General features: G+C 40.9%; 1 long non-coding RNA gene across 1 annotated transcript in view; it reads left to right on the forward strand.

Moving 5' to 3' along the window:
- Positions 1 to 5888, forward strand: part of LOC115582136 (uncharacterized) — a 54637-nt gene extending 48749 nt beyond the window's left edge. Inside the window, exon 3 of the long non-coding RNA XR_003984143.1 lies at positions 5060 to 5888. This is a non-coding gene — a long non-coding RNA (uncharacterized LOC115582136). The remainder of the gene's footprint in view (positions 1 to 5059) is intronic.
- Positions 5889 to 9432: the final 3544 nt, after the last annotated feature.

Below are 9432 nucleotides of genomic sequence, written 5' to 3' on the forward strand. Positions count from 1 at the left end.
GTCTTTGTCTTGCGTGTTCTTGCTAGTGCTCGCTTTACTATCATTCTTGTCGTCTGCACAGGTTTCAACATGCTGTCTCACCAGGCTCCGTATCCACCACTGTACCTGCACACTCTTCGACAGAGCTTACCAGCAGCCTGCTTTTTGTTCATCTTTCCATCCTTATAAAATCCAAATCTCTAACAAACTTTAGATTTTAGGTATGACGGTGAATTGTAAATCACCATCATCATAAATACGCTGTGAGGAGCATACTGTTTACCTTCAATTAGTAAGAATCGTGAACATGAAGTGGCTGCAGCCATATTGTTTTCTGTATTGTGAAAGCAGTTGCTTGAAAAAAACTCAAACTGTGAAACAAGTCAGTGAAATGGACCACAATCCTGTTCATTGGCTATTTTTCTCCTAAAATGCATTTCAAAACATAGTTAGCCTACTGTTTGCCTGTAGGACAATAGTGTTTGTTACCAGCCTGCCACCGTCCTGATTGCTCTTTCAAAACAATAGTGCAGTGCATTCTGGTTGTTGTAGGTTTTTTTTACCTTGTGACTGAGGAAGATAAAAGAGAAAAGGGAATATGAAAGGCCTTTTCTCTGTTTTCTCTGGTCATGTCGTACCATTTCAAAAATAGTGTTTCTTTTTACTGTATAGACAGCCAACCCCAATGCAAGGGCCATCTTTCCAGGGGTGAAATACCTCTTAACATTTATAGCTTATAGAAGGTGTTCATTGCTTGCTGTATGTCTAGTTGTGCACATGCACATTTTTCTTTTTCTTTTGTTTTGTTATAATTGTTCTAATTCTAATTTTAATCATATTCAAGCAATATGTCTTAAGGCGGGTACACACTACAGGATAATCGGGGCGATTTGTGTCCCGATTTCCCCCTTACGATCAAAGCCAGCAAAGGCCCGATTATCTGATGTTTGCAAAGGACATCGTGTCTGATTTTCCTGTGGTGTGGGGTGTGTTAAGAGTGATTTTGTCCGGTCAGATCCGCTCGGAAGTCGTCGGAAGGAGAGATTGTAAATAATGAACATGTTTAATATTTGCGACTAGAAATCCTGTAGTGTGTGGGGTGTTCCGAGCGGAGCCGAGCACGCACAGCATGTGATGTCACGTGTACCGGACCAACAGCCAATCAAGGCGCGAGCTGAGTCAGCTGTTCCTCCGTCAGCCCTTTATTTACCTGTTACCATGGTTACCCGCAGTACCGGGGGCCAGAGCGCACAGCGCTGCTCTCGAAGCTGTAATCTGTAATACTTGTGACCATTTTTACTCACCTCCAACTCGCGCTGTTACGCATACAGCCCACACTCTCGCCGTCTCCATGACTTTTTCAGCCAGTAATAGGCCTAAAAAAAACACCATTGCATCTTCCGGTTCGTCCGCCATGTTTGTTTACACTGAAGTCACGTTTGACCACGTGAGATTTGTAATATTGCGCGTGAAGAACCTAATACTCTGCTGAAGAATCGGTTAGTGTGTGGTGTGCACTACGGAGAACACCACACACTATAAGATCAGCAGAGAGAGATCTTGTGCGATCTGTCTTTTGTTATCATCAAGTGTGTGATCTCCTAATCGGTGAAGGTTTTAAAAATCCTGTAGTGTGTACCCGCCATTACCCTGCAAGTCTTTTAGGAAATACGTTAAGAACTCAATATCATTGTTGTTTTGATGAGCATCTTTCATATCATGATGGTAACACAGAGTGTGTTTTTACAAAGTTAAGTGGTAAAATGGCGCTGACTCAGGTTTGCACCCGCTTTCTCCCTCAGCTGTGTTCTGCTCTAGTGAGCAACAGTCACCCAAGTGATTCTGACTGGGATTGACCTAGGACAATATTCTCTCACCGGGTCCAGTTCCACCTCACTGGGTGCATATTGCCACTTATGCACTTAACAGTAGCGTGCTCTCTCTTCTCCCCTCTTCATCCTCTCTCTCTCTGTCGATCTTGCAGTTGTCTCAACAATTTCTTTTTGCACACTCCTCACATCACTCAGCCTCTCTGCTTTCTCTTTTTTACTGTCTGTTACTCCAACTCTCTGTCGATTTGTGCTCATAAATTCTTTACTCGGCTCCCTAGTCATAATTTAATAATCAGAAGTAAGAAGCAGAAGAACGTTCTCCTGCTCAGCCTTTTTTCTCGAGATTTGCACAGTCATGTCCAATCAGATTAACAGGGGCATTTGAACATCACTAAAGCGAGATTTGTATTATTTCAACTTTGAAATGTGATATATGACTGTCTGTCAGGAGCAATAAACAGCGGGGAAACTGAGAAATGAAAAGCGCAAACACAGCGGGTCTGACAGTTGATGTAAAACAAAGCTTGTACTAATACAGCAGCCCATAGTGAGACACACATTAACAGACCACCTTGACCTGATAAAGACACATCAAGTGCGCTAACCCTCGCGGCTCAGGCAAGGACCACAGTGGCAAAGTCATTGTTGTATCTCCGGCTAATGGCGCTAATATTTGTGTGGGCCATAAATAATGCTAACAAATAACCACATAAAAAGAATTAATGAAAAGCAAACAGAAGTGGAGCAGAGAGATACATGGTTGTACAGAGTAACGACAAATTACCCTGGGGGGAGGGTGGTGGGATGAGGGGCTTCGGCACAGTCATTACTCTGTACAGCGAGTACGGTCTGGCCAACACCTGTGTTTCCCTCCAATCTGCCTCACCCTAATTAGCCCACACACACCCTAGGGATCCTCTGACACACAAGACCTGGACCGGGGGTGGGGAGGGGAGGGCTAGACTGGGGTAAAGTGGGGAGGGCGTACAAAAGTTAAGGTGGAGGAAAAAAATATATATATATAAAGCGTAGGCAGGCAGATTGGAAGCTTGTAGCCACTCAGTGCACTCTTCTGCTGTTACCTGATTAAAGAGTATCATTACGAGTCAGTGTCAGAGGAAGAGCGAGCGAGAGAGCAAGGCGGCAACTGACATCTGCCGACAGCGTCAAGACCTGGAGATTGAGAGGGAGTCACGCTCCTTTCGCAGTTTCATTTACACTCGCCCCATGCTTCGGAAGTGTGGAATGGAATGTTTGTTAATTTCAGATGTCACTTTTATTCTTGTTAAGAACACCTGGAACCCCTGCCCACCCTCCCGCTGCGAGTCATAACACAGTTCCTTGGTGCAGTCCATCTCTATCATCGGGATGTCTCTGCGATAACCACATGCTACAACACATCTAATAACTTTGAGCGTCAGTGATTATTGCGTTTTTTTTTCTGCCGTCAGCTTTCCTTCTGAATATGTAATATGTAATGCCACATGCTTTGATTGACTGATCTATTTATGAGTGTTTGTTTCCATGTACAATATTTACTCAGTCCAATCCCTTGATATTGCGAGAAGCAAAATTTGGGAATTCGATTTTTATTTTCATTAAACACAAATCTACAATTCACTACATTGTGGACATTGTATTTTCTCTCCTTACTCCCTTTTCCCTCTCACTTTATCCTCCCCTCTCAAGTGTTTTTCATTGGTGGGGAGCCAATAAATGAAAGGAAATGATCAATGCGATCAGGTTACAGCTCACCAATGCATTGATCGCAGCTTGATGCCCAGAGGATGGAAGAGATTCAGTGGGAGAAAGAGAGAGAGAGACGCAAACCTAACACAGAGTCAGGCTGGCCCCATTGAACTTTATATCACAGTGGAATTTTCCAAGATAAAAACATATACCGGTATATAAATGTAGAGAGGAAAGAAAAAGCCACAGAGTTCAAAACAACATGTTTTTTTTTTTCAAAGGCGAACCAAAGTAGTTGTTTTTTTTTTACAAGTACATTGCCAGTTAATTAATTTTACGTATCACTGCTATATGGTATGCTAAAAATAACTATTTTTGTTGCTTTTGTTGCTATGAGGCGCAGTGGAATGAAACGCTGTGGTTTCTCACATGCTATGGTTCCAGTTTTAAGGATGGATCATGGCACAGAAGTGCTCCACAGTTTCATGTGCCTCCTTTCTCTTCCTGTCACACTCACTTTGCCACTTAACACACTGGTGCCTGCATAGCAAGAGACAAAAAAGACACACGCACGCACACGCACACACACACACACGCACACACACACACACACACACACACACACACACACACACACACACACACACACACACACTCATTCATTCAAATGAATTGAAGTTGACACTCAAACATTTTGTCGATCTATAACTGATCTCTGCCAGGAAACTCTGCCACTCTGTTACAGTGTGTGTGTGTGTGTGTGTGTGTGTGTGTGTTTTTGTGTGTGTGTGCTCACTTAGCCAGGAGAGCACCAATGCCCCAAATGCTGACTCCAAATCCAAGTATGTATCATATTACTCAGGACCACACACACACACACACACACACACACACACACACACACACACACACACACGCACACGCACACACACTGACACATACACACACACATTGTACATGTCTCTCTATATGTTTATACATCTTTATTAACTTCAACCGGCCATGTCCACATCCTGTTTTGTAAAACAATGTTGGTTTTGACTAAACTATGTGAAAGATCATTAACAAAACCACGTTACATTCATTTTAATTACATGGGGTAACACAGAATTGCGAAGGAAGCAGTTGTAATTCAATACGTTCTGTATTCTCCAATCACATGTAAGTTCGGTGTCTATAAATAAATCCAAACGTCCTCATGAGCTCTCAATATGGGTGGTTTGTGGTGAAAAAAAATTACTCTGTTTCAAAACATACAAGGTGTTGGAGCAAGTGAAAGTGTCTATGCAGAATAGTGCGAGCAAAAAAAGTCGAATTTGTGGTTTTCCTGGGCCTCCCCTCGCTGAGGGAAACTACACCATGGTGGAATTTACACAGAAATGCCTGCTTGAATATGCAGAGTACTGCAGATGTCAACAGAAACCAACTTGTGCGGCCAAATATTTTTGTATCGGATATTAGTGAAAATTTCCCACTTCCTCTTAAAATATTTCTATTTTAATGTATCTGCGCTCACTTCCTCCTCGCCTCACCTCTCCTCTCCTCTCCTCTCCTCTCAGCGCTGAGACAGATCTGAGACTCCTCTGGCGGTGACAGAAGTAGGCTGCGCACGCCACAGCGCCGGCCCAATCAGTGACGATCTGCATGGTAATGTGTGGCAGGGGCGGGATAATGAAGTTCCCAGCTTGCCGACTGGAAGGCTATCCTCCGGTGTGCTGAGTGATTTATCTCCTCTGTCAAGAGCCAGGACAGCCAGGACTTGTCCTTCCCCATGGTCCCCGGGAACAGGAGTCGAGCGAAGCCAGATAAGAGATGGAGGGAGAAGAGGGCCCAGTTTGCCTGCAAAATATGAAGCCCCATACATATATTATATCACAGCAAATTATAACAAGTAGTCCTGTAACGATTAATACCTAAAATACTTATTGTTTGTTTATGTATTTATTTGAGGGGGTGCAGTGCAGCCGTTATGGTGTAATAGTTAGCAGGACCTATGACTCCCAGTGTTGTTTCACTCATTTGTCCCCTACACTATAGGCCTATCCATCACACTCATCCTGCCCAAAGCGACATGACAAAAATGCAAAATAACTCTCATTCATGATTTACAACTCTTTTGTGATGTAGCCACAAACAAAACCCATCAGAGTTGTTGTCTGTTATGTGGAATGCAGGCCAACATCAAGGGGAAAAGGGGAAAAAAATAAATTTGTGGCACGGTTCAGAGTCCCAGGATACTTGTTTGAGGACTTACAGTATATTTTTCCTGCTACAGCCGTAGGTGTGATCCATTAAGATAACAGACAAGCTGACATGTTGAGTCTGCTGGCTCGTCAGCTAACATCTTATTAATGTTTCATGAGATTAGTCCAAAAAAAAAAAAAAAAAACTCCATACAGATACCAAGCACTGGTAATGTTTAGAGCATGGAATATTCTTACAACTCACTTCCACCAAATCTTAGTTCATGTGGTTATGTTAGAAAACTACAAAAAACAAACAAACAAACAAACAAAAAAACCCAAAAAGAAATTATATCCCTGTCCTTCATCTTGGTGGCCAAGGACATGCACCTGGCCGAGCAAAAGTTGCCCAACAACAGCCAATTTGCCCTGTTTGGCTGAGCTGCCTGTGTAGAGCTAAAAAAAACCCAAACCAATAATGATGATACACATTATATGACAGAAACATCTGAAATGTTGTTTATTTTTCATGGGGATTCCATTGGACACAGAGATGGGGCAGGCCAGAGAAAAATTCTTTCAGATATGCTTCTGACCAATGTGCAGCTTGTGGAGTTTGCATGATGTTGCACAAGTATGCTTTACACTATACTATCTGACACCCTAAACTTCAGTAAATTCCTCAAAGTGACAGAATTTGGCTTTCACAAGAATTTTGTTGATTGTGAAGTCTCATCCCCAGGTGGTCAAATGCTGATGCGTTGGGCTGGTGGCTCTGGTCTGATGCTTACCAAGTGCTTTAGATTCTTTTTAAAATTTTTAATACTTATAAGTCTTTGTGACCAATGCTTTGTTTAAGCACAAAGACTGGAATTGGATTGAAAAGAGTGATAGCATTCTGTTTGGCACTGTCTTCTTACCATTGCATTTGGAAATTTCACAGACATCTAGAATGGCACTCAGTGGAGCACATACCTCCACCAAGGCCTCAACCAAGCCTAATCCAATATCCTATTTATTACCATATACCGTCCTTCCAGCACACCACTCATAGATTCATCAAGATCCGTGCATTATTCCCTGAGAAGTTAACGACAATGTTGAAAAATGCCCTATCTAGCAACGTTATAGAAAACGAGAGGAATATCCTGAGATCCTTCTATGTATCTGGATCGGCATCAAAACTTAATGCAGGTCTATTCTGGGCCGTCCAGATTTTGTTGAAATTTGTTCAGTAGTTTTTGTGTTATTCTGCTGACAAAACCAACCAACCAACAAACCAACCTTTGACAGGGTCATGTTTGTCATTGTATTACAGACATGACGTGGTATAAACAATTTTTGCCGAACACCAATTTGCATAATCTCCTTAAAAATGTTTACTTTACATGTCACACAACAACTACACATAGGCACACAACTTTTACAATCTAATTCAGGGTTCAGCAACCTTTCTGATATGAAGTGCCATTCAAAAACAGTTATCAGTCAGTGTGCCCTATCAACCTTAAGGTTCATGTCAAGTTTGATAATGACACCACGTCAAAATCTAAATCCAACAGACCTGTAATTACATCTAATTGTTATGGCAATTGAACTAAAAATGACAAGTTCTCCTACAATAAGGACATTGTAGTTATATAAAACAACAATAATAATAATACTAATAATACAGTTTATTTATATAGCACTTATCTTCACATAGATACTGCACAAAAGTGCTCCACAAAAGAAATTACAACATAACAAATAAATATATGAATAACCGCCTATGTATTATCAAACTGCTGAATAGAACAGGCTGCACAACTGGCAACAGCTGTGAGAGAGGTAGCTTCAACTTTTCCCCAAAAACAATGTTGCTGACTTTATGCTAATGTGCCACTGCTTAAGCTCCTGTGTGCCCCCAGTGGCAAAACATTTTTCAGGCTAAAGGTTGCCTCGCCCTGACCTGATATCAGTGTTTAGCTCAAAATGCAATATCATACTGCAGCTTGGTCTATTAACAAGCAACGATACCTACAATAATGTGTTAACTAACTCTAACAGTGTGCTATATCATTGATCATTAGATTAGGTTGAGGTTAGGACAACACACCCATATATTTGATATTTGACCATTTTACTTTGCAGAAAGTACCGCCGGTGCTCAGGCACCTTTTCGCTGCTGCTGTTGTGATCTGCTGCCATGATGTTGGATGATAGATTGGTTTGAAACAACCCACGAAAAGTTTTCAGCAACATCAGCTCTTTCAATCTCAGGGTAAAGTCATTTTCAGCATAGTGTGCCACAATGAGTGAGTTGATTTATTCATCCTACAGGCGACTGGCTAATGCTGTAGGCAGACTGCTGTGTCATTAGTTACTAGTGCTCTGTGTTTCGCTCTGTGAACTGTAAACTAAATTACCTGTACACTGTGATATCTTATACAGCCCATATGTTGCAGCCACGGTCACCTACTGCAGTTAATTTGCTCAATTGTGATCAGCTACAATGGATAGTCCCTTCCCCTCACTTTGTCTCTCCAGGTATGACCTACCCAACTTGGATTACATTTACACCATCATCTCTTCTTCCCCCTCATTTTCAACATGCTCTTCTTGGCACTCAACAGCGTTCCTTGTCTCCCAGGCCTGCAGACTGGTCACTTTAAATCTCTGTCAGACTTGACCTTGGACAAAGAGTTAAATTAGTCCACTGAAGTACATAATGAGTTCATTTAGGTAATTAAGCGTTCAGGTGGAATGAAAAAATGCTCACTGCATATGCCCGAGGAGTTTTTCATGTTAATGAGGCAAAATGATCGAGATACATAATAAATCTAACTGGATTTGTATTATTCAGGCAACGATATTTCTATAGATGGTTGTAAGTTTAGGGCAATGTCTTGGACAAATGCACAACCTTAATCTAACAAAAAACAAACAGAAACATTTGAATTAAATAAAATTATTTACAGAAGAAGAACTCATGCTTTATAGCTTCCTATTATGCTTCTAAAACGAGATCTGAATGTGATGTGAGCAATAAAAAGCTGACTTGTTTTGCGGGGAGGAAGTTCAACCAACCCTGCCTCGTTAAAATTACATTTATATAGCACAGATATTTTTGTCTGTTACATTTTTGCGGAAACAGAATCGCTACATGGATTTTACGCAATGCCAGCACTGTGGCTGTGATCAGGGAAAAAAGCATGTTTTGTTAAAATGTAAAAGTAAACCAGCCCTGTGTTGTGCACTTGTGCAAGTATTTAACCAAACATATGATCTTTCTTTAATCCTAACCAAATGCTTCGAAGTGCCGAAGCATAATCATAAAAAAGTGTCCTTAAAATTAATCAAAAATCACAGAGTAAACCATTTTTCCAGATACATAGCAGTATTAAGATAAAATAAGATAATCCTTTATTAATCCCACAACAGGGAAATTGGCAATATTGCAGCAGCAAAGGGTATAGCAAAAATAGAGAGCATGAATTAAAACAGTATGGTATTGAATACATAGAAAATATATGAAAATATAATAGAAAAAGCTGTAGCAATATAAATAATATAAATAAGAAACAAAAACTCCACAACACTGACGAGAATACATTTTAACATTGCAAACAGAGGTGCATTTGGTAACATTCGGTAAATAAATGTAAATAACATATCTATCTATCTAGCTATCTATCTATCTATTTAATTTCAACCTGCGTGCATATGTTATGTCTTACGTTACGCATTTAGCTACCATGATCTTTTCC

Source organism: Sparus aurata, chromosome 5, assembly GCF_900880675.1.
Source record: "Sparus aurata chromosome 5, fSpaAur1.1, whole genome shotgun sequence".
Classification (NCBI taxonomy): Eukaryota; Metazoa; Chordata; class Actinopteri; order Spariformes; family Sparidae; genus Sparus; species Sparus aurata.